Here is a 21,021-nt window from a genome sequence, read left to right on the forward strand (position 1 = left end):
AACCCACATCTATGTCATCCACCTCTGCAAAGGGAAACAGAGAGGATGGGAGCAGCCGATGGGAGGAGGAGGAAAGTGCTCCCACTGGGATCTTCTGCTCTCAGCCTCACTGCCTGGCAGCCTCTGCCCTGGCACCTACCAGGATCTCAGGAACCACAGTATAGGCCTTAGCCTCCCTGGCCTCCCTGGCCTCAAACATTTTGGTTTCTGTGATTTATCTGCTTTGCTCCACCCATCCCAAATTGACTGAAGATCACTTAAGAACAGGATTAACACATGGCTGGCTTGATACCATGGTAGTTCCTACCCGGTAAGTTAAATTAATTGATAATATCGTGAAAATGTAGACCACAAGGGGCCCTATTTAAGGGGCTTCCCTCTGTTTTGATGCTCATGAGAAAAAGAGAAACAAAAATTAAATGGAGAGGTTTTCTCATCTCTCAAATGAAACAACCAAGAAGAATGGTTTCCAGCCACGGGAGTAGCTACACACAAGCCAGAAAAAAAAAATTCCAAATGTTCAGAACTTCAGGATCCCTAACCAGGCAGGGAGGAGAAGAAAATATTGTTCCTGAGTAGATTCTAAGCAATTCCAAAGACCTACATGTGGCATAAGCATAAACCTAGACAAGGAGCCAACACGGCAACCCAGACCCTACCTCTCTACCCCAATCCCACTCCAGGCATCTGAATATTTGACATGGCAAAATACTAGATGAGATGCAGAGCAGTGAAGACACTGCCTACTAGGCTTTTTTTTTGGGGGGGGGGGTGGAGGAGGAACACAAGGCTTGAACCCAGGGCCTGGGCACTGTGCCTCAGCTTTTATGATCAAGGCTAGCACTCTACAATTTGAAGTCACGACACTGTGGTTTTCTGGTGGTTTAATTGGAAATAAGAGTCTCAAGGGCTTTCTTACCTGAACTGGCTTTGAACCATGATCCTCAGATCTCAGCCTCCTGAGAAGCTGAGATTACAGGCGAGAGCCACTAGGGCACATCATTGCTGGGTTTTTGTGTAAGTTGTTACTGCTGGGTCATCCCAAGTAGAAAGTCCAGTGACTTGCTCCAGATGGGCCCATTTCAGAGTGTTCTACCTGTGGGTGTCATGGGAGTAAGCAGTTTAGAAACTAAAGTTCTCTGATCCCCAAGCTTATCACACCAGACTGGTGTGTGATTCCTCAGTTGCCAGCCACCCCTCACCTGCTTCAGACACCAAACACTCAACTGGTGCCTGGGGCCTTCCACATTCTCCCTGAATGTCTTCCTCCAGGCAGTGTAAAGGACCTCAACAGGTGATTCAGGATATTTTTCTTTTCCTCTTTTTTTTTTTTTAATTTTGCTCTCTGGGTGGGTTTCTCTGCTTGCGTTCTCACAGCCTAATTATTACATGAAGAAAAAAAAATAGCTACTCACACCTAAGAGAGACACGCTCTTACTCCAGTAACTAGGAATTTTCAATGGCAGTCACTGAGCAATTATACGCTACAATTTACACCACATCCTCCTGTCTGTTCTTTGACAAAACGAGTCCCTATTATTAGTCAGGCAATAATCAAATGCCTAAAATAGGCTTATAAAAGATCTGTGAACCACGAAAGCGGGTTGTTAGTGAGAGTTATGATACAGTTCAGGAGCGGGTTTCTAGAGACCCATGCAACAACACACAAAATAATGTTCTTTTTTTTTTCCTCCTGCAGAAACTACCTAATACAGAAAAAGAGCAGGGATAAAGCTGGAAGGAGGAAACTTCAGCCCCGAGAAGTCATGGTCCTTAACTTGTAGAGAAGCTTCTGGAGACTAATAGATTCTTCAGTCTTTGATGCAAAAGGATAGCTTCTTGGGCACCAGACAGACTTCACTGCCCAAGAAACCACTTGAAGGAGTCAATTCTGTTTTGTTCGACATGGCTTGAATAACATTTTCCCTCTTCCTGGCCCATTCTATATATCATGATGAACAAGAATAGGCCCCAAACTTCCACTGTGTGTTTCACCATTGTCATTGTGTCCATAAATCGACTGTATTATCAAATTGTCATTTCTCTTTATAGACATTTGTTCAAATGAATATAGTTTCAGATTCCTTCCCTCTCCCCCCCTTCCCACTTTGGAATAGGTAACTTTGTAACACTGCTAATAGAAATCAGTCTTGTTTCTTACTAGGGGAAAGCACTGAATGGCTCTGCTCTGGCCTCCTGCTGTCTGCTACCTATCAGCCCCTTCCTCTGTGCTCAAGGGAGAACTCCCAGCATGCAACACTAAGAATTAGCATTAACCATGGACTCATGGAATATACATATATGCTCTCTGTGTTCATTATGTTTGGACATTAAAGTCTATCAAAAGCTTGCATTGCTTCTGGATTTCTATTCCCTAGTAATGAATAAGCGTGTGTGTGTGTGTGTGTGTGTGTGTGTGTGTGTGTGTGTGTGTGTGTGTAATAGTATCAGAGTTTGCATTCAAGGCCCTACACTCAATTTTTCCCTCACAGCTGGTACCCTACCACTTGAACCACACCTCCAGGCAAGCATTTTTCTGGGGTTAATTGGACATGGAGTTTCACACTTTTCTGCTTGGGATGGCTTTGAACCTTGCTCCTCCAGGGCACAACTTTCTGAGTAGCTAGGATGAAGGTAGAAAGCACCAGTGCCCAGATCTTCTCTAGTATTTTATACATAGTCCATTCAGCTCCCTTCTCCCTAACCCAGTATGGTAGACATGAGGTCCAGCTCCCCAATCCAATGTTATTTTGTTTTGTTTTTCATTTTCTCTGGGACTGGGAGAACCCGCCAGGGAAGTACCCACACCCTCTTAGGAGGCCCCTTGTTGACGTTCTTGGGTCCTGTGGAGAACATTGTAGTGGCACAGCCTCCAGGGCCTTGAGAACCAGGACGTAGAGAATTGCTGTTCATTAACCTTTGCCATGAAGCTGGACTATGCCCCTCCCCCCACCCCAAAGGCACAAGGAACGACTAAGGGACGATTTCTTACTTTTCTCCAAGGACAATGTGTCTAGCATTATTCCAGTTCAGTGATGAAATTCCATTTCCAGCCTCCACTTTCAGGGAAAATCTTTGGTCACCTGAGTCTAAAATGTTGTCACTGTGAAATGGGAAAGGAGAACGTGAGGATGTCTCTATGGCCCAGCCAGAGCAGCACGGAGCACACGCCTACCTTGCAGCCCTGTCCTGGCACAGAGGGTACGGAAGCAAATCACATGCTGCAACTCCTGCCCCCACTCAGCCAGTTTGACCCACCCCCACAAGACCCATGAGTCTCTGTGTGCACAAGTGGGCACCTAGCTGACCCTTGCCCAGTGGCCCTGTGTTTTCAAGTAGTTCTTCATCTTCCCAAGAGCTGACCCAGGTCAATTTAACCTTGGCAGCTTCCCCAGGGTCTCAAGTTTGTAGGGTTGACTGGTCACAGGCTGTGTCCTCTGTCCATGGTAAGCAAACATACAGCCCTTAGCCATCCTCTCTGAGACAGTCCTGCCAGACAGGCTCTCCTGTGACAACCCTTATGGGAGCTAAGGTGGAGGAGCTGGGACTCAGCCTCTGCCCACTCATAAGAGCCTGCTGGCATCTTGGGGTCTCCTGAACCTGTCCCCCACTGTGGAATGCCGCTGACACACAGATCCCAGAGGCAAGTGACAAATAATGGCATTTGGCTCTTGCTTGGGAGATGATAGAGAAAGATCTTGAGACTTCCATGGCTGGGCCTTGGCTAGCCTCAGACTCTACAGAATTTGTTGGGTATGAGTCACTCATTAAAATAATCATCATCTCCAACCAGCAGCAGGCAGTGTCAACATTAACAGCTTTCTGAAGGGAAGCTATTCATTACCAGAGTCTTGTTACCCCAGCTTCTATACTCACTTTCTCCCCATCCCTCAGTCCCCTCCCTGTTTCTGCCACTGCTCAGTGTCATGGCTTCCACTTTGGGATTCTGAATATACCTTATCAGCCATGTGGGGAACGATCTGTGACAAACCACTGGATGATCAAGCCCACGATACCTTATATGTCTTGTCCCCAGCTGCCCCTAGGGCTGGCTGCAAGCAGAGTAGATCTGGCTTTGGGTGACATCATTCCATGTCCTCGACCAGCGAGCGACATGGAGATAATAACTTTCCAAATATTGTCTTACGAGATACGTATCACTGTAAAACAATATTTTGTCACCAAGCAGTGAGGAAGTGGCAGGATCACTTTGCAGAAGTGCGTGAGCTGGTGAGGAGAGGCCAGGTCATCACGCAGGGCAGGGCGGGGTGGAAGAAGCAGTAGGTGGGTTGAGTCAGTGGGCTTTCAAGAGATTCAAGGGTCTTTGGGAGTTGGGTGAGGGTTGCCAGAGGGGTTAGTTTTCAGCTGTAACCATTACTAAATCAATAGGGGAATCAAATTCGTTCTTAACATTGGTTGGGAGTTAGGGGGTAATATAGCTGTACCAGGACCCCAGTTCTTCTTTCAATGCAAAAGACAGGAGAAGCCCGCACAAAGCAAGGTGGACTCAAGCATATGGCAAAGTAAGAATCAAGGTAGTCTTAATAGTTGTGCATGTTGCCTTAATAGTTTTGTAGCACAAACAAGATACCCACGCTCCAATACAATGCCCCCCCCCCCACACACGTATTGGTTAGGAGTTGAGTTGTCATTTGACCCCTGTTCTCCTTGTGGTGACAGAGGGGGGCTTGATGCGATGAGCTGTTCTGCCCTAATAAAAGTCAAGGAGCAGCAGCCTGGAGACAGGACAGGATAGTGGGAGATGGGAATTATTTAACAGAGGATTGAGAGTCAAGACTCCCTCTGTCCTGTGTAATATGGTCATAGATGGGCATTCAGCCATAAGGGTAGTCAACTCCATCTCCAATGCCCACCTCTGCCATCAAAATTCTTTTTAGAAAAATCCAGTCTTCCATGAAATCCCTTCTAGGGGATTCTTACAGGGCCAGTGCATGTGGAAATGTTATTTTATTTTCTGTGGAGGAATGCGGAATGTGGTAATACCACCAGGCTGCTGGGATCCAGTGAGCCAAGAGCCCCTCTTGATCCCAGAGGAACTTCAGGCTAGAGGAAGAACATGTCTTCACAGCTTAGCTGGATCCGCCCAGATGTTCTCTAACTTCTCTGGACCTCAGCTTGCCCAGAGGAAATGGGGCATGGTTTTGTGAGAGATTCAATGAATTTAAAGTGTTCAGAACACCATCTGACAGTAACTATGACTGTTGGGTTTTATTTGCATAGAGATATGAGAATTGAATGAAACTGGGGGGTTAAATGGGACAGGAGGATTTAAAGTTCCCAGAATTTGTGGGTCACTGCTACATAGGCACATAAGCAAGCAAAGACCTGTGTCCTCAGGAGCATGTGTGTGTGTGTGTGTGTGTGTGTGTGTGTGTGTGTGTGTGTGTGTGTGTGTGTGTGTGTGTGTGTGTGTGTCCAGTCCTGGGACTGGAACTCTGAGCTTCTTTTGATCAAGGCTCTACCACTTGAACCACAGCTCCACTTCTGGCTCTTTGGTAGTTTATTGGAGATAAGAGCCTCGTGGACTTTTCTGTCCAGGTTGGCTTCACATCATGATCCTATCTCAGCCTTCTGAGGAGCTAGCTCATCATCGGAGCCCAGTTAGGAGCTTACATGTTGAGTACGACCATTTTTGCATAATGCTTTTAAAATGCAATTGCAGACAATGATAATGGCTCTGAAATGTCTATTGTTATAGAAAACGAATAAAATGAAATGGCACAGTTGACAGATTGTGACTGCTTAGACTGGGTGAGTAGGAGTGGCCTCTGGCAAGACTTAGAGTGGAGCAGAAGGGTCCTGAAGAGAGCTGAGAATACCTGTCCCAGATAGCACAAGAACCACGGGTAAGCTAGAAAGTGGGGTGAGAATGGCAGAGCGCAGCAATGGTCAGATAACAGGCAAGGGCCAGCACCCGAGAGGACTGTGAGTTATAGGAGGACGTACAATGGGGTGTCCTTGGGTTGCTCACGAAGGGCCACACACCAGGTGGCTTAAAACATTGATGCGCTTCCTCGCAGCTCTGGAGACGGGAAGAGGAGGTGCCAGCCAGGCCACACTGTCCAGGAAGCTCTGGGCAGCTGCCTTCCCAGCTCTTCTTGGTGGTGCTGTCAAGCCTGGGCCTCCACAGAAGTTATTCCAGCCCCTGCCTTCGTGGCTGTATGATGTTCCCATGTGGGTAGGTTGTAGGGACAGCATTCGTATTGCATTAGGGGTCAACTCTAATGACAACATCTGTGATAATGGACCCTAAGTCCACATAAGGTCACATCCTGAGCTTCCATGGGTCTTTTGGAAAGACACAAGTTAACCCATTGTATAAGTGGCACTGGAAGCAAGGGAAGGGCTTAAGCAGGGTCATGACATCATCTGCCTTAGGGCAAAAACATCAGTCCCCTTTCAAGATGGAAGCCAGCAAACCATAAAGGGGGCTGTCACTGTGGACAGGTGGTGCCTTAGCCAAAGCTTGGACTAATAGAGGTGGCGGGAGGTGGCTGGATTCTGAATGCTGTGTGAAGGAGGAGCTGATAGGATGTGTTAATGGATAACTATCCACGTGGAGGGCAAGAAATAACTGTTAGCATGACTCAGTGGTGTTTAGGCCCAAGTAGCTGTTAGAATTATGTGGCTGTTGACTGAGACAGTAACCAAGGAAGAAAGGACAGTTTTTCAGTTGGGTGTAGCACAGGGTCTCCACAGTCCTACTTGGAATAACTTTGGGATGCCTTACAAGCATCCAAGTGCAGGCACTGTCTACCGAGCTGACTTTCAAACTGAAACACCCCAAAACCCAGTTCATTGCTTCCAGTCTCGAGCTTTTTCCTACAACAGCTCCTACCACCCATCCAGATGCCCAAGAGATTCTGTATCTGGGAGCTCGGTTCCCTAAAGACCACCTGGGACATTTCATAATGCCTTGGCTCAGTAGAGTGAGGCTCATTCAAGAAATATTAGGAATCATCACGTGGTTCCAAAAGATGTAGACACGGTTTCAGTGACCACCTCTATACTCCAGAAGCTCCAGACTTGCAAGCCAAGGTTCCAGATTCCAGTCTTCACTCAGCCTTCCTAGCTGATGACAGTTGAATGTCTATAAAAAGTTTTGTTTTCAACTGGTCAAAGGACAATAGGCAAATGCTCCATTCTTCTGGACTGACCACAAGGCATGGATGGTTACCCAAGGTGACAAGTCACAAAGTCTCTCCAGCCTGAGTTTCCTCAAGGAAGGGGAAGAGGGGCCATGCCTTACAAATGGAGTTTCTGGGGGATGAAATGAAGCCATGTGTGCCAACAGACTTAACAAGACACCCGGCACAAACTGGGACTCACCACTAACCTAGTCAAAGAGCCCTTGCAAGCCAAAATCCTGCTCTGCCAACTGCATCCTCTACATTCTTCAACTAGAAGAAGAGCAATTTTGAGACACTACAGTCATTTAAAATCTTCTTTCATTATTAATTTTATACAGAGTTATTCTGTGGCTCTCTCAATTTTTTTTGGTAATTAGATGCTGTAAAAAAATTTTTTTAGTGATTTTCTCTTCTTTGTAATTAGAAATAGTGATTAGAGTATCTTTTATATTACATGGCATTTTTTCCTTTAAACAATTGTATACATTTTGTATTCTTTGCTTTTCTCCACACAGACTTTAATGAGAACAGATTCATTGTGTACCATAATTTGCTCTTATTATAGTGTGTCAGGAGAATGAGTTATTTCCGTCACAGAAATATAATGCACGATGTAATGTATTTTTGCTGGTGGGTATTTTTTTCCCTCTAGGGACAGGGGCAATGTGTTTGCCAAGTTTGGAACCCACTTGAACCTGAAAGGCAGCTGGGGAATTGCAAAGTGAACTTGAACTTTCTCCAGCTTGAAATTGCTCTTCTGCTTCTTTGGGTTGCACAGGGGAAATGTGAGGCATTAGAAAACTGGTTTCCATGCTCATCACACACACACACACACACACACACACACACACACACACACACACACACACGATTCTGAATAGTGGATTCTCAGTAAAAAAAAAAAACAAAAAACATCATTTTGAGCCAGGCATGGGTAAAGCAAAAGCAGGTTGCTTCTTCAGACAAGGAAAGAGACTAGGAGTGTGGCTCAGTACATACAACGCTCTGAGTTTTATCTCCAGCACCATAAAAAACAATAGTGAAGAGGCTATGCCAAGACTGAGGTTATAGGAAACCTACAGTGACTCTGAGATCTACCCAATAGATGAGGCACCTCTGCTGGTACAAGAAGGCTCTACCCAGACAGAAGATGCCTGGCACTCACTTTCATATGGCACAGCCTAGCCCACCCACAGAGCGTACTGGCTGGAATTCATGGCCCCTCTACCTCAGCTGCAGGTGGCCTCTGGGACATTATCCCCATACTGCAGAGTGCAGTGGCTGCACTCTCCTCAGCAAAAATCTCCTCCAGGCTCCTATTTTCCAATGGGAGCACTCTCCAAGACTCTAGAGGCAAAGACAGACTTCAGATCACGTGTCCAAATGCAAGGAGAATAGAGCCAGGCACCGAAACACTGCTGGATTTGACACTGGGATGAGTGTGTTTCTCTGTGCTGTGACATCTCATGGTTCAGGCTAAGCTGAATACCATGCAATAGGAACGCCACAGGGGCCAGTGATTGCTAACAGGAAAGCCATGGTACCCTCCGCTCCCTCAGAAGGCAGAAGCCAGGCATCTAAGATGCTCATAATAATGGTCATGCAGTTTCTGGCTTGTAAACACTCATGTTTCATCTCATCTCTGTTCCTTCTCCTAGAAGCCTGAGGAAATAATTCTTCCCCTTCTATATAGGGAAAATGGCATATCCAATCACCAGCCATAGTTTAACATCCAATGCAGATCTTAGCACCTTCACAGTGCATGAAGCTATGAACATGAGACAAGTTGTTCTGGGAGCTGGTGGACCCAGGAAAACAGGCTCCCTCGTGCCCTTGATGTGTTGTAAAGTCACAAAGGAGCCAATTCCCAGGGGAGGAGTGGCCACTCCCAGAGGCATGGGTGGGCCTTGAACCTGTAACCACGCACCTGTCCAGATCTGCACCTTCCCCACTGCATCTCCCCAGAGGAGTACAACTAGGATTGGATATTGAATGTCCCGAAGGGCTGTGTGTGGAAGGCCTTGTCTAGAGGGAAATGGGAGTGTGTCCTTGTGTAGACACAGTTTTCTGTAGCATCTCCCTTTGGTAGCACAGAGCTTGGGCCTGTGCCTTACCACCGTCAGCCTCCCCCTCTGGCCTGTGCTCCCCCAGTGTTGAGACATCCATGCCTCACCCTTCCCCACTGACACAGGAAGCATCTCCCTAGAGGGTCTCCTCTAGCTTCCCTGCTGGGATTTTTTTTCACTCCCTCTAGCTGAGGACTCATATTTAAGCAGCCCAACACGACAGTTCATCATTTGTACCTAACACGGAGCTGCTGAGTCGTGTAAACATGCTCCCCAGAGCGGGGTCCCACCCATGTCTTCCCCTGTAGCCCCCCTCACCCCCTACATGTAACCATTTCCACTCTCCTAAAATCAGATGCAATTCTACTTGGGAAAAATCGCGGCTGGATTACATCTGCAGGCAGGGAATTATTAGTATGACTTTTTGGCGGTGTGACAGTGATGTTTCGACAATCTATACATATTGATTTAGGTCGATAATAAACAATTTGATTAGCCTCCCCATCCATGGGCTGTCATTTCAATCACTGCCAAGGCCCAGCAGAGTGGAAGGGAGGCAGCGCACACAAGTGCAAGAATACTCAAAATAAGAAACTCAGTCCTGATTAGAGGCCTGGCTTCAGTGAATTGGACAAGACAGCTCAGCTGCCACGTTATTAAGTCCCTGGGAAAATACTCGGCCGGTCCCCCGGGCCAGCCCGCATATTCTGATGTGGATCGATAAGCAATCTCCGGTGTATATGGAATTCAGACTCGAATCATTTGTCTCCAGCTCTTTCTCCAAAGCAAGTGCTGTGGTCTGGACCTGGCCTGCCACCCTGCACCTCTTCCCCACCCCCACTCTGCTTTTAACTAATGATCCGCCTCGGAGGAGGCCAGATGCGGAGAATCTCTTCCATCATCCTCACTGCTCTCGCAGGTGGGCTCATGATGGTAATAGCCTTCTTTCAATTTTTTTTTTTAAAGCGATTCCCACCCTGACATCTTGGGGGTGAGTTTGTGTATGGGATGGGCACGCCCCCCGATGACAGACAGATATCCTGGTAATGGATAAGCCTCCGTCCTACAGTGCCTGCATATGAGGGTCATGCTACTGTAACAGAGCAGGAAAGCATACCCAGGGCAGTTTCCCAGGTGAGCTGAGGCTGCTGGTGGGTGGGTTCAGGTTTCCTCCAGGAGCTGGCTTCTTGGGCCTCTGGTCCCTCCCTGATCAGTGAAACTTCCCAAGGCTACAGAAACTCATAAGGGACCATTGGACTCCTGCTCTTTTGGTTTACAGGTCAAGTCTGGAGAAGTCTACTTTTGCTATGGACAAAAGTTCTTGAATGGACAATTTAGTGATGAAGACAAGCAATTCTGGGCACTGCTTCTAGAAACTCCCTTCATCTACTTGAACTCTAATTTCTCCAGCTGGGACATGGGACAATGCAGTCCTTACCTGTTCGTGGTGAGAATTTAGTGAAGTAACACAGCTCAGGGCCTAGCCCAGAGCTGGTGGCATAGCAGATGCTTCTTAGTTACAGTTAGCATCCACTTGAGATAGCAAGTGCAAGAGCTAAGCACATTGTTACTTACACATCATTATTATTTTTATCTTCAAGAAACATGAAATCTCAGCAGGGCTGAGGGCGTAACTCGGTGGTAGGAGGGCTTGCTTAGCATGTGTGAGACCCTGAGTGTGGTTCTTAGCAGTACAAAGATAAAAACTAAAATAAATTCAGTACATCTATTGATGCAGACAAATGCAACCTCTCTCCCTTGGTGGGTGAGTCTGGAGTACCAACCAACCGACATATTCAAGGATGTGAAGCCCCTAGGGCTAAGTGGAACCAGAGTGGGAAACTAGATTATAGTGGAAGGCTGATGAATACAATGATAGGGAGATAAGGATTTCGGCCCCAGCTCTAAGATGCTAGGCCTGTCACTCGCCTAAGGCCTAGGTTTCCCAAGCTAAGACATCAGCTCTCCGATGTTGAGTAGGTTATTGTGGTTTATGGAGTCCCACAAAATTGAATAACCATGACACCAATGTCAGAGAGTGGTGGAGGACACACATGGTGCTTCTTGTGCAATGGCCCCATGGCCAGAAAGACCTACCTCTGTAGAGCAGCCTGAGTCTCACCCAGAAGAAATGCACCCCAAGGACTGGCTTTGGCTGTGAGAAACAAAGACTTAAGGAAAAGAATAACAAGACTTAAGATCCCTCTTTTCCATAAAAGCTAGGCAGTTAGCCAAGTGAACCTGATGACACTGCGCTATTCCATGAGGTCTCAGAATCCATCGCCTGCCCACGCACTGCTCCCCCATCCTCAGAGTTGGAGAGGGGCTGCTTCACTTCATATTTCAAGGTGCCAGCTGATGGACACAGCCATCTAGGAAGCTGACAAGAGCTTGGGACAAGAGCTGCATGCCAACTCATTTTCTTCTCAATAAATCCTTTGTTTTAACATTGTTTTCAGATGTCCCAGCACTAGGGAGACAGAGACAAAAATAGCACAGTTTTAGCAGGAGCTACCTAATGAGACCTTATCTCAAAAAAAAAAAATGCTGTAGATGTCAGAAGATCTGTAACTTCTCTTATTATTAAAGTTCTAGGCTAGTATAATATATTCCTCAGAATTGATGAACCAACACTAATAAGTGATTATTAACTAAATAATCTCCTTTTCTTTTTCTTTTTTCTTTCTTTCTTTCTTTCTTTCTTTTTTTTTTCCAGTCCTAGGGTTTGAATTCAGGACCTGAGTACTGTCCTTAGGCTTTCTCAAGGCTAGCACTCTACCACTTGACCCACAGCACCACTTCTGGATTTTTCTATATATGTGGTACTGAGGAATCAAACCAACCCTTTTTCTATTTCAGAATCTCATCAGATGCCAGATGTTATGTCTCCTCAGGCTCCACATGGCTGGGGAAAGTTTCTCAGACTTCTCTTTTGTTTAGATGGCTTTGGTCATCCTGAAAAGTACTACGTAGATTTGGGGAAATGTCCTTCAACTGGAATCTATCTGTTTTTCTTATGATTAGACTGAGAGTATGCGAAGAGAAGAGGAAGATTACAGAGAAGAACTCATTCTCATCCTATCAAGAATATCTTGGGGCTAGGGGCATGGCCTAGTGGTAGAGTGCTTGCTTAGCATAAACAAAGTCCTAGGTTCGATTCCTCAGTGCCACATACACGGAAAAGGCTAGAGCCCTAGCCTTGAGAAAGCCCAAGGACCATTCCCAGGCCCTGACTTCAAGCCCTAGATCTGGCAAATATATATATATATATATATATATATATATATATATATATATCTTGGCTGGAGCTCCTGGTTTATGTCTATAATACTCAGGAGACTGAGATTTAAGGATCATAATTTGAAGCCAGGTCCATGAAACTCTTATCCCCAATAAACTACTCAGGAAAAAAAAATAGAAGTGGCACTGTGGATCTAGTGGTAGAGTGCTAGCCTTGAGCAAAAAACAAGTTCAGGGACAATGCTTAGGCAGGCCCTGAGTGCAGGCCCTAGGATTAGCACAGAGAGAAAGAGAGAAAAAGAAAGGGGAGAGAGAAAAACAGAAAGAAAGAAACTCTTATTTGTTCCCAGTTTTTGACAATTATAAAAAAAAAAAGAAGCTACCATTTACATGTTTATCCTTATATGACCTACCAAAGGCAGAAATTTCATCTTTGTCTCCTGCGCTAAACTTAGCTAGCCATACTTAACCTGCAATGGAGGCTAGTAAATGTTGGTTTCATTCTGTGTCTTGTTAGAATGTCATCGTTGGAAAAGAACAACTTCAGCTAAAGGAACATACAGAACAGGAGAAAATGAAGGAAAGCGTGAACTGCAGGCCCTCAACTCATCACTCAGCATCCCTCAAAAAGGCTGGTCACTTTATCTCTGAGCCCACCAGTCTGAGCCTTGTAGCAGGGAAATGCTCCGTGATTCATTCCAAAAGACAGACTGAGCATAGTAGGATAGAAGGTTGCAATGTTCCATCACCTTGCTGAGGTTTGCAGCCCAGAAATGTGTGTGTATGTGTGCGTGTGTGCGTGCGTGCGTGTGTGTGTGTGTGTGTGTGTGTGTGTGTATGTGTGTAGTGGGGAGAGGGTGTTACCCATAGTTTGGGCTTTGCATTTATGTGCCATTTCTCAGTTACGGGATGGGCAAGTTAGAATCTTTCTCAATTCTCATTGTTATGTCTCTAAATTTATTGTAACATAAAGCTTCTCCAGTGTTCAGAGCCAGCCACGGTACTCACCAAGATAAAGAAAAAGATGAGCATATCAACCACCTAGAGGAACAGCGACTAGCTCCAGGCTCCAGAAGGGGTTGGAGCTCAACCAATGTGCATAGCATTGTAAATAACACGTGTGAAGATTTTACTTCATCTGCTTTTACTGGGGAGCTTGAATTTCTTTTTTGTACTGAGGACTGTGATCGAACCCAAAGCCTTTGTGTTTTCCAGGCAGGTGCGCTTCCTCTCGTGACACACATCTTTTTAGATTGGCTGTTTTCAAGGTAGATTCTCCCTTTATCAGCCAGCCTGGGTTTCAGGGCTCCTACATATCCATTGTGGAAATAGACACCATTGCACCCAACTATTCCCAGCTTCCCCGATGCCGGGAAAACAGGCATGAGGCATGTACCACCAAATCCAACCAAGTTGGGTAGAGCCTCAAGTATTTTGCCTAGGCTGGCTTTGAACTGCAATCCCCTTGATCTTCCCCCTCTACCCCCAAGTAGGTTTACAAGCTTGGCTCATGGCACAGAGCTTAAGTTCAGTTTTGTTGTTTTGTTTTGTTTTTAAACTAGTGTCCCATCAACTCTATAGACAGTCCAGAATAAATCCTAATACGGTATGAGATTTTCAATTCTTCAGTCCCCACATAGAAATTCACTTTCTTTGTCTCCTTATTGTTCACAGGCAGAACTCAGCTGTTCGCTGCTGCCCCATTTTGTCCTGCTTGGTCTTATTATAAATTATGTGCTGGTTTCACCATCACATACAGACACAAGCATCCATAGACCTTGGACTTCTTTTCCTTTGTGTTCTCCATGGTGTCCTGTGTTTAGGACAGGGCTGGAATGCACAGCCCAAAGACTCAGCTTTCCCTTTCCTCAGGCCACTGAGTCTGAGCCTGCTGGTGAATTCAGCAGAGCTTCAGATCTTCACCTTTGCCATAGAGCCAGCACCCACCCAGAGTACATGCAAGTTCTCCTGGTAAAACAGATCCAACACGGACCCATAGCAACATGCAGAAAGCATCGGATGAAAATAAAACCAGATGTGCCTGACATCAAAAGGAAGGATTCATGCATGAGCGTGTGCATGCTTCTCTCTGGGATAGTGTAGACAGTTAACAAGCAAAGGCTGGAAGTTATGTTAATTCCCATTAATATCCTCCGAGGGCGTGGGGGAAGAAGATGGACTAGCGAGCCTTGAAGAGCAATCAGAACCTGTTTTTTATCTGCATTGCTACAGCTTTATTGTAGTGAAATATGTTTGCTTGAGCTGGCGGTGATCACCCTAAATAGACAATGTGAGAGGCATGAGATGCCAGTGGGGAATTCTCGGAGCATCTGCCCCTCATGCCTGGCTCCAGGCAGTTTGCACTTATGTATTAAAACCGCCCCCACATGTGATGGTGCAACACCACTGATGGATATTTGCTGCAGTTAGGCTCGTTCGACTCAATTTATCCCCCAGCACTCATTGTTGCTATTGATTGATTTTTAAATTAGATGAAGGCAATCAGTAAATACCACCCAATCAAGTTCTAAAAACATACAGGAGATTAGACAATTTAGGGTAATCAATGGAAATATTCCTTGATTTGCTACTACTCAATTCTGTCCATAAATTACAACTATAACTTGCAAGTTAGTAAGCTATAAAGCTAGAGGATGTGACAAGAAAAACTATAAGAAATGGATTAAGCAGCTGAGAAAGTACCGCCGATGTTGTCTTATAATGAGGTGGAATGATTCTTGCTTTATATTTTGCATTTTTTTGGTTGGGTCTCAACACTGGCAATAGGTCAAGCCTAGGAGACTTTTTGGTACTTTTTGTAAAAATAAAAATAGAGGAGGGTGGCAAATCCATGTGTGGTGGAGATAAATGTAAGAGCCATTCCCTCTAAGAAGATGAGTTTAAACAATACCTGATCAACCTAATTTTGTGGCTGCAAATAAATGTCATATAATTTTAGGCTCAAAACCCCAGGTTTGTTAAAATGCTCACCTACCTCACACACACTTGCAAATGCTAATTTGAAAGTCACACTTCTGTACTGTCATTTCCTCCAAAGTCTCAAATGTAACAATAATTAAATGTAATTTTAGACCAAAACTTCATACACTTCAAAAGCTATCTTTGTCTGATTGTACAATCTGCCCATCTTCCATATTTTTTTAGGGAAGTACATTTGGATGGTGGCTTTAGTTTTTTTTCTCCACCCCACAGACTTGAGATCAAAAGGGAACAAATTTGTTTTTAGGAGAGTATGGTCTCTCAGAAAATACAAAGATCATCCTACAGCACACCTGCCTGCCCTCATCCATTCCTTCACCGACTCATTCATTCCTTCACTGAATCATTGATGGGTGTACATTATAGCTGAATGAAAGATAGGCTTCTTTCAGTTTTTTTTTCAATCCCTACTCCATTTATCAATCATCTAGAAGCTTTGCAAAAGTAAGAATACTCAAACTATAACACAACCTCTACCTCTGCCTATGTCTCAGATCTCGTTTATTGATGGGACACCTTCAATAGTAGCCTTCCTCCTGGGACTATTCTGAGCCCTAAATATTAGGTCTTTTGTTCTATCGAATGCACATACAACATCTGATCACCCAGCTAGCAATATGGACAGACATGTCTACACCAACAATTGCTAACAGTCCACACCTGGCTAATAAATGGATTACATTTGACCTGTAGGATTTAAAATATTTTTAAATTATTTGTTAGTTTTTTTTTTCTGTCTTAGGGCTTGAACTCAGAGCCTGGTTGTGGGGCGGGGAAGGGGTGCTGTCCCTGAGCTTTTTCACTCAAGGTTATCATTCCATACCACTTTGAACCACAGCCCCACTTCTAGTTTTCTAGTGATTAATTGGAGGTGAGAGTCTTTCCTGTCTGGACTGGCTTTGAACTGCAATCCTCAGATCTCAGCCTCCTGAGTAGCTAGGACTACAGAAGTGAACTTTCAGTGCCCAACTTGCCAATATTATTTTAAATGGGTCATTTCAAGAAAAAAAAAATCCAGATTCCAACATTCTCTATAGGAAAATCGGAAGATAAGAGCTTGAGGCCCACATTTCCATGTGGCAGCTGCTGGCTGGAGGAGCTCAGAAGTCTCCTCTCGTAAATGGAGGTAGGTTCCATAGGGCACTACAGACCGCTCCACTCCCTTCCCTGGGTTCTTCTAATCTGTGTCATTTTCTGACGCTTGCCCAGCCCTGGTGGGTGCAGAAGCTCACCACCCTTGCCGTGACACAGAAGTCTGTTCTCTTGGAAAGCCCTGAAGTGAATGGCTAGTTTCTTTTCACTGCTATTCAAAGATAAGCTCCACAAGTCCTCAGCTAGTTCATACTATTCTCTTGCTGAGCTCTAGCTGGTCCCCCTAGTGGAAAGTGGAATGGATGAGTCTGTAAGATGCAGGCAGAGCTGGGTGCAGTGGCTCACATCTGTAATCCTAGTTATTCAGGAGGCTGAGATCGGAGGATCAAGGTTCAAAATCAGCCTGGGTACAAAAGGACCTGAGACCCTTATCTCCCCAATTAACCTCTAGAAAATGGGAAGTGAGGCTTGGCTCAAGGGTAGGGTGGTAGCCTTGAGCTGAAGGGCTCAGAGACAGTGCCCAGGCAGAGTTCAAGCCCCCTGACCCCTCCCCCCCAAAAAAAAGATTCAGGGAGGCCCAGGGAGACAGAGGGGAGACAGAGGTAGAGAAGTCAGATGAGCCACCTGGCACCAGTAGAGGAAGTTACCTATAGATGCTGATCGGAGATGGAGAGCCAGATAGAACTGGCCAGAGCCGAATTCCCACAGTCACCATTGCTCCTGGTTGAGCTTCCTTTATTCTTTGAAATAGAGAGAAGGAGGGAGGGAGGCTGGACCATGGAGATGAGTGATTCTGCACAGCAGCTTTTCTGTCCTTTGCAGGTCACAGCCTCCTCTGCTTTGTCTTTTCAGTGTCTCACCCACAGTCTTCCCCCCCCCACTGATTGTACATTTTATAAGATCACTTAATAAAATCTATCAAAATGGAAGCACGGGTTAAAACACATCTATGAAATTTAAAATTGCGGTACAATATCAAAACATTCTAAATATTATTGAGTAGTACAGGAGGTAGGAATAATAAAAATAACAGACAGTTATTGGGAGACAGGAAGCCATGTGGCTGGCCTGAGTCTCAGTGTGAAGAAGAGAGGGGCTAGTCCTGGGACCTGGGACTCCCAGCCTTAGTCTAGCACTCTTAGCTATGCCATTACAACTGCCGAGGATCTGGGATGAAGAGCTACATCCCCCAGAATGTTTTCTATGAACAAAAGCAACACCTCACAAGGCAAGTTCTGAGTGGGGCTTAGAGGCCCTTCCTACCTCCCGTCCTAGAGCTGTGTGGTCTCTGAACAGAACCAAAGCACCCATTTCCTTTCCAAAGGGAATGGGGCTGGGACTGAGGGGGGGAAGGAGAGCAAGATGGAGGGAGGGAGGGTGGGAGGACGAGAAGGAGGGGAAGGAGGGAGGTGGGTAGAGAGACACTTAGCCAAAGGTTTGAAAGTCAGCCTGCCTATACCTATTGAGGGCATTAGCACTGCACTTATCTCTCTGTATCTCAGTCTTGCCTACCTATAAAATGGGAAGACTGACAGAGGTTGACTCTCAGGGCTGCCAAGTGGTTTCTATCCAGCCGGTGTACAAGGAGCTGAGACTTTCTGAGCCCTCCTGTGTATTCACTAAGTGACAGGGCCTACCACACAGGAAATCCTGTGGCTGTGACACAAACCACCTCCTTGTAGCAACAAGAGCGAGGATTCTTCCTACCCTTATGGACTAGGAAATTGAGGCTCCAAGAAATTCTATGTTTTGCCCAAGATTAAGCAGCTCATAGGCAGATGAGCTGAGATCAGAAACACACAGCATTGTCCATCATTTGACCCACCCGGAGCTTTATTCTCAGATTGTGGACTCAAATCAGACACCCACCAGCCTTTTTATCTGGATCGATGCACTAAGGGCCTGTCAAACCCTCATGAAGAAGATACCTGTGACAACCGCAACTCCTACTCCCAGGACAATGACGTGAGGGCATCTCCTAGGCTGCAGGTCTGAGCTCTGGCCCTCAGACAACCTCCCCAGGGGTCTTCAGAGGGTCCAACACAGCAGAGGAATTGCTTAGGAGGTAGCTGTGAGGAGTGAGCTTTACTTTATCATGGTACAGAACTGAAAGGGCAGACCAATTAATCATGGAAGTTTCTAAAAGTGCTTTTATTTTGCCATTTAGTATGCCAGCGAGATCATTTCCCTTAATGTATACTCCTGGTATTAACATGCCTTAATCCATCACATGCTGTATTATGAAATTACTGGGTTTTACTCCTGGGTCCAGCTGAAGACCATTAACCCAACTCTTCTCAGGCCATACATCACCAGATGGTTACCTCACAGGTCCAGGGGCCCCTCTCCTAGGCTGCATGGTGGGGCAGCCCCTCTCATTTTTCCTTGCCTCCCCTGACAGCTGTTGCTGTTTGTATTATGGAGCAGATGGATCCCGAGTGAGGGTTGAACATCACCTCCTACTTACCACCTCTCCTTCCAGTGACCCAGGTTTTCAAGACACATAGCCAAGAGGAAAGCAGCATCTCCCCAGCCAGGGACTGTTTCCTTATGTCCTTCCACCACCCTGTTACTTATCTCCTAGAAGCTCTTCTCTGGAACCAGGGAGAGACAGGGCACCATACTCTTCCCAGTGTGAGCCACCCCAAAGGTCCACACTGTGTCATCCACCCCATTGCTTGGGCCCTACTTCTCTACCCAGGGTGCCCCACTAACCCACAAGCCACTTGGTTCTTGAAGGATCACCAAACTATTTTTTATAGTTTGCTGCACCGTTTGATTTGTATTATTAGCAGTTTTCATAGACAGGCCCCCAAAAGTTGTACTTTTTAAATGATAATGTAAAATACAGCATGAAATATAATGTTTTGATATCTACATACATTATGGAAGAGCTAAAGCAAGCTATTTAACATATGTATTATCTGTGTGTAGAGGTATACATGTGGTGTTGGGGGGGTGCATATGTGATGAAAATACTGAGATTCTCTCTCTTCCCAATTTTCAAACCCGATATCTTATTATTAACTGTTGACATGAAGCTCTGTAATAGAGCTTTTTCATTTAGTTCTCTCTCCTAGTTGAAATTTGTTGCCTTTAAACAACCTGGCCCCACCACTCTTCCAAATCAGCCTCTAGTGGATCTCTGAGTTTAACTACTTTAGATTCCATAAATAGAGAGACCATGTAGTATTTATCTTTCTGAGCCTGTCTTTTTATTTTCATTTAACATAAGGTCTTCCAGGGTCATTTGCACTGTCCTAAATGACAAGCCTTCATTTCCTCTTAAGGCTCAATAGTATTCCCATTGTGTACATGTTACCATTCTCCTTAATCCATTCACCTACTAATGGGCATCGCGATTGTTCCCAGAGGTTGGTTCTTGTGAACAGGGCTACAACCATCATGAGAGCAGTGATTACATTTCCTGTTGCTAAATACCCAGGAATAGTATTACTAGCTCCTCTACTAGTTCTAGTTTTCATTGGGGGGGAGGACTTTCATACTGCTTATTTTTAAAATAATGGCTCCATCAAGGGATATTCCCTCCACATTTACAAGCCATGTACAACCTGCTGCCTGAAAGCCAAACCTTGAAGATGGCTTCTTTAATTTCTAGCTTCGACTCCTCCTGGCCTAACCATCAGTGATATTTACTGGCTTTATTAACAGAAAGTGTCTCAAAGCTACCATTTTTCTTCTCTCTGCATCCTTCCTCCTCCCAGCGTGGATAGCTACCACAACAGCTAATTGGTTCACCAGCTCAGCCCTTAGCCACCGTAGGATTCCTCAGCTCAGCTCATGGGTGTTTGGGGCCTGTTAGGTCTGTTGAAGATGCCCTACTTTTTGACCTTAGTCTGACCCAGGTGGACACAAATAAAACTCTGTTGAGACACCACAAGGGGTGTGAACTTACACACCCACTGAATGTATTTCATGTCTCAATTTTAATGAAATAAGAAAATCGCGCAAATCAACGTAGGTCATGCACTTACTGTAAACTTTCCAGTAACTTCTTGTCCTTGAGTGAACTGATAGAATCCTTATGCAGCCCGGTGTCTTCCCTGATCCCATTTCTTGCCAGGAGTTCCACTCCTGTTCCCAAACCCCAGCACCTTTTGTCCTGCTCTTTGGATCTGGAATCAACCATTCCCAGGGCGGGTATGAGGCCTTTGCCCTGGAGAGACCTTTTTCCTGGAAATCCACTCAAGAGTTCCACATGGCTAACTCTGCCTCGTTGTCCTGGTGGCAGCCCCAAGATACCTCTCCAGGCTGTCCTCTCATGACCTCGTCGCTTTCTCTCAAATCACCCTGGTTTAATGTACTGTGTGGCATCCCACAAACGCATCCAGAAATCGTCATGCATCTGTGTTTGTGATTATCTGCTCTCCTCAGTCTGCCAGCTACACCATGGCAGGAAGTACATCTGTCTAGCTCACCTTCATCTCCCCGGAACCCTGCCATCAACTTCT

At 45.6% G+C, this 21,021-nt stretch overlaps 1 long non-coding RNA gene across 3 annotated transcripts in view; it reads right to left on the reverse strand.

Moving 5' to 3' along the window:
- The window catches only part of LOC150047145 (uncharacterized), a 44,760-nt gene extending 24,101 nt beyond the window's left edge, over positions 1-20,659 (reverse strand). For all 3 annotated transcript variants that reach the window (XR_016539510.1, XR_016539509.1, XR_016539511.1), the window contains exons 1-2: positions 20,545-20,659; positions 920-1,096 (exon numbers count right to left, since the gene is read on the reverse strand). This is a non-coding gene — a long non-coding RNA (uncharacterized LOC150047145). The remainder of the gene's footprint in view (positions 1-919; positions 1,097-20,544) is intronic.
- Positions 20,660-21,021: the final 362 nt, after the last annotated feature.

This window comes from Megascapheus bottae, chromosome 24 (genome assembly GCF_031878675.1).
Source record: "Megascapheus bottae isolate mThoBot1 chromosome 24, mThoBot2.hap1, whole genome shotgun sequence".
NCBI classification, from domain to species: Eukaryota; Metazoa; Chordata; class Mammalia; order Rodentia; family Geomyidae; genus Megascapheus; species Megascapheus bottae.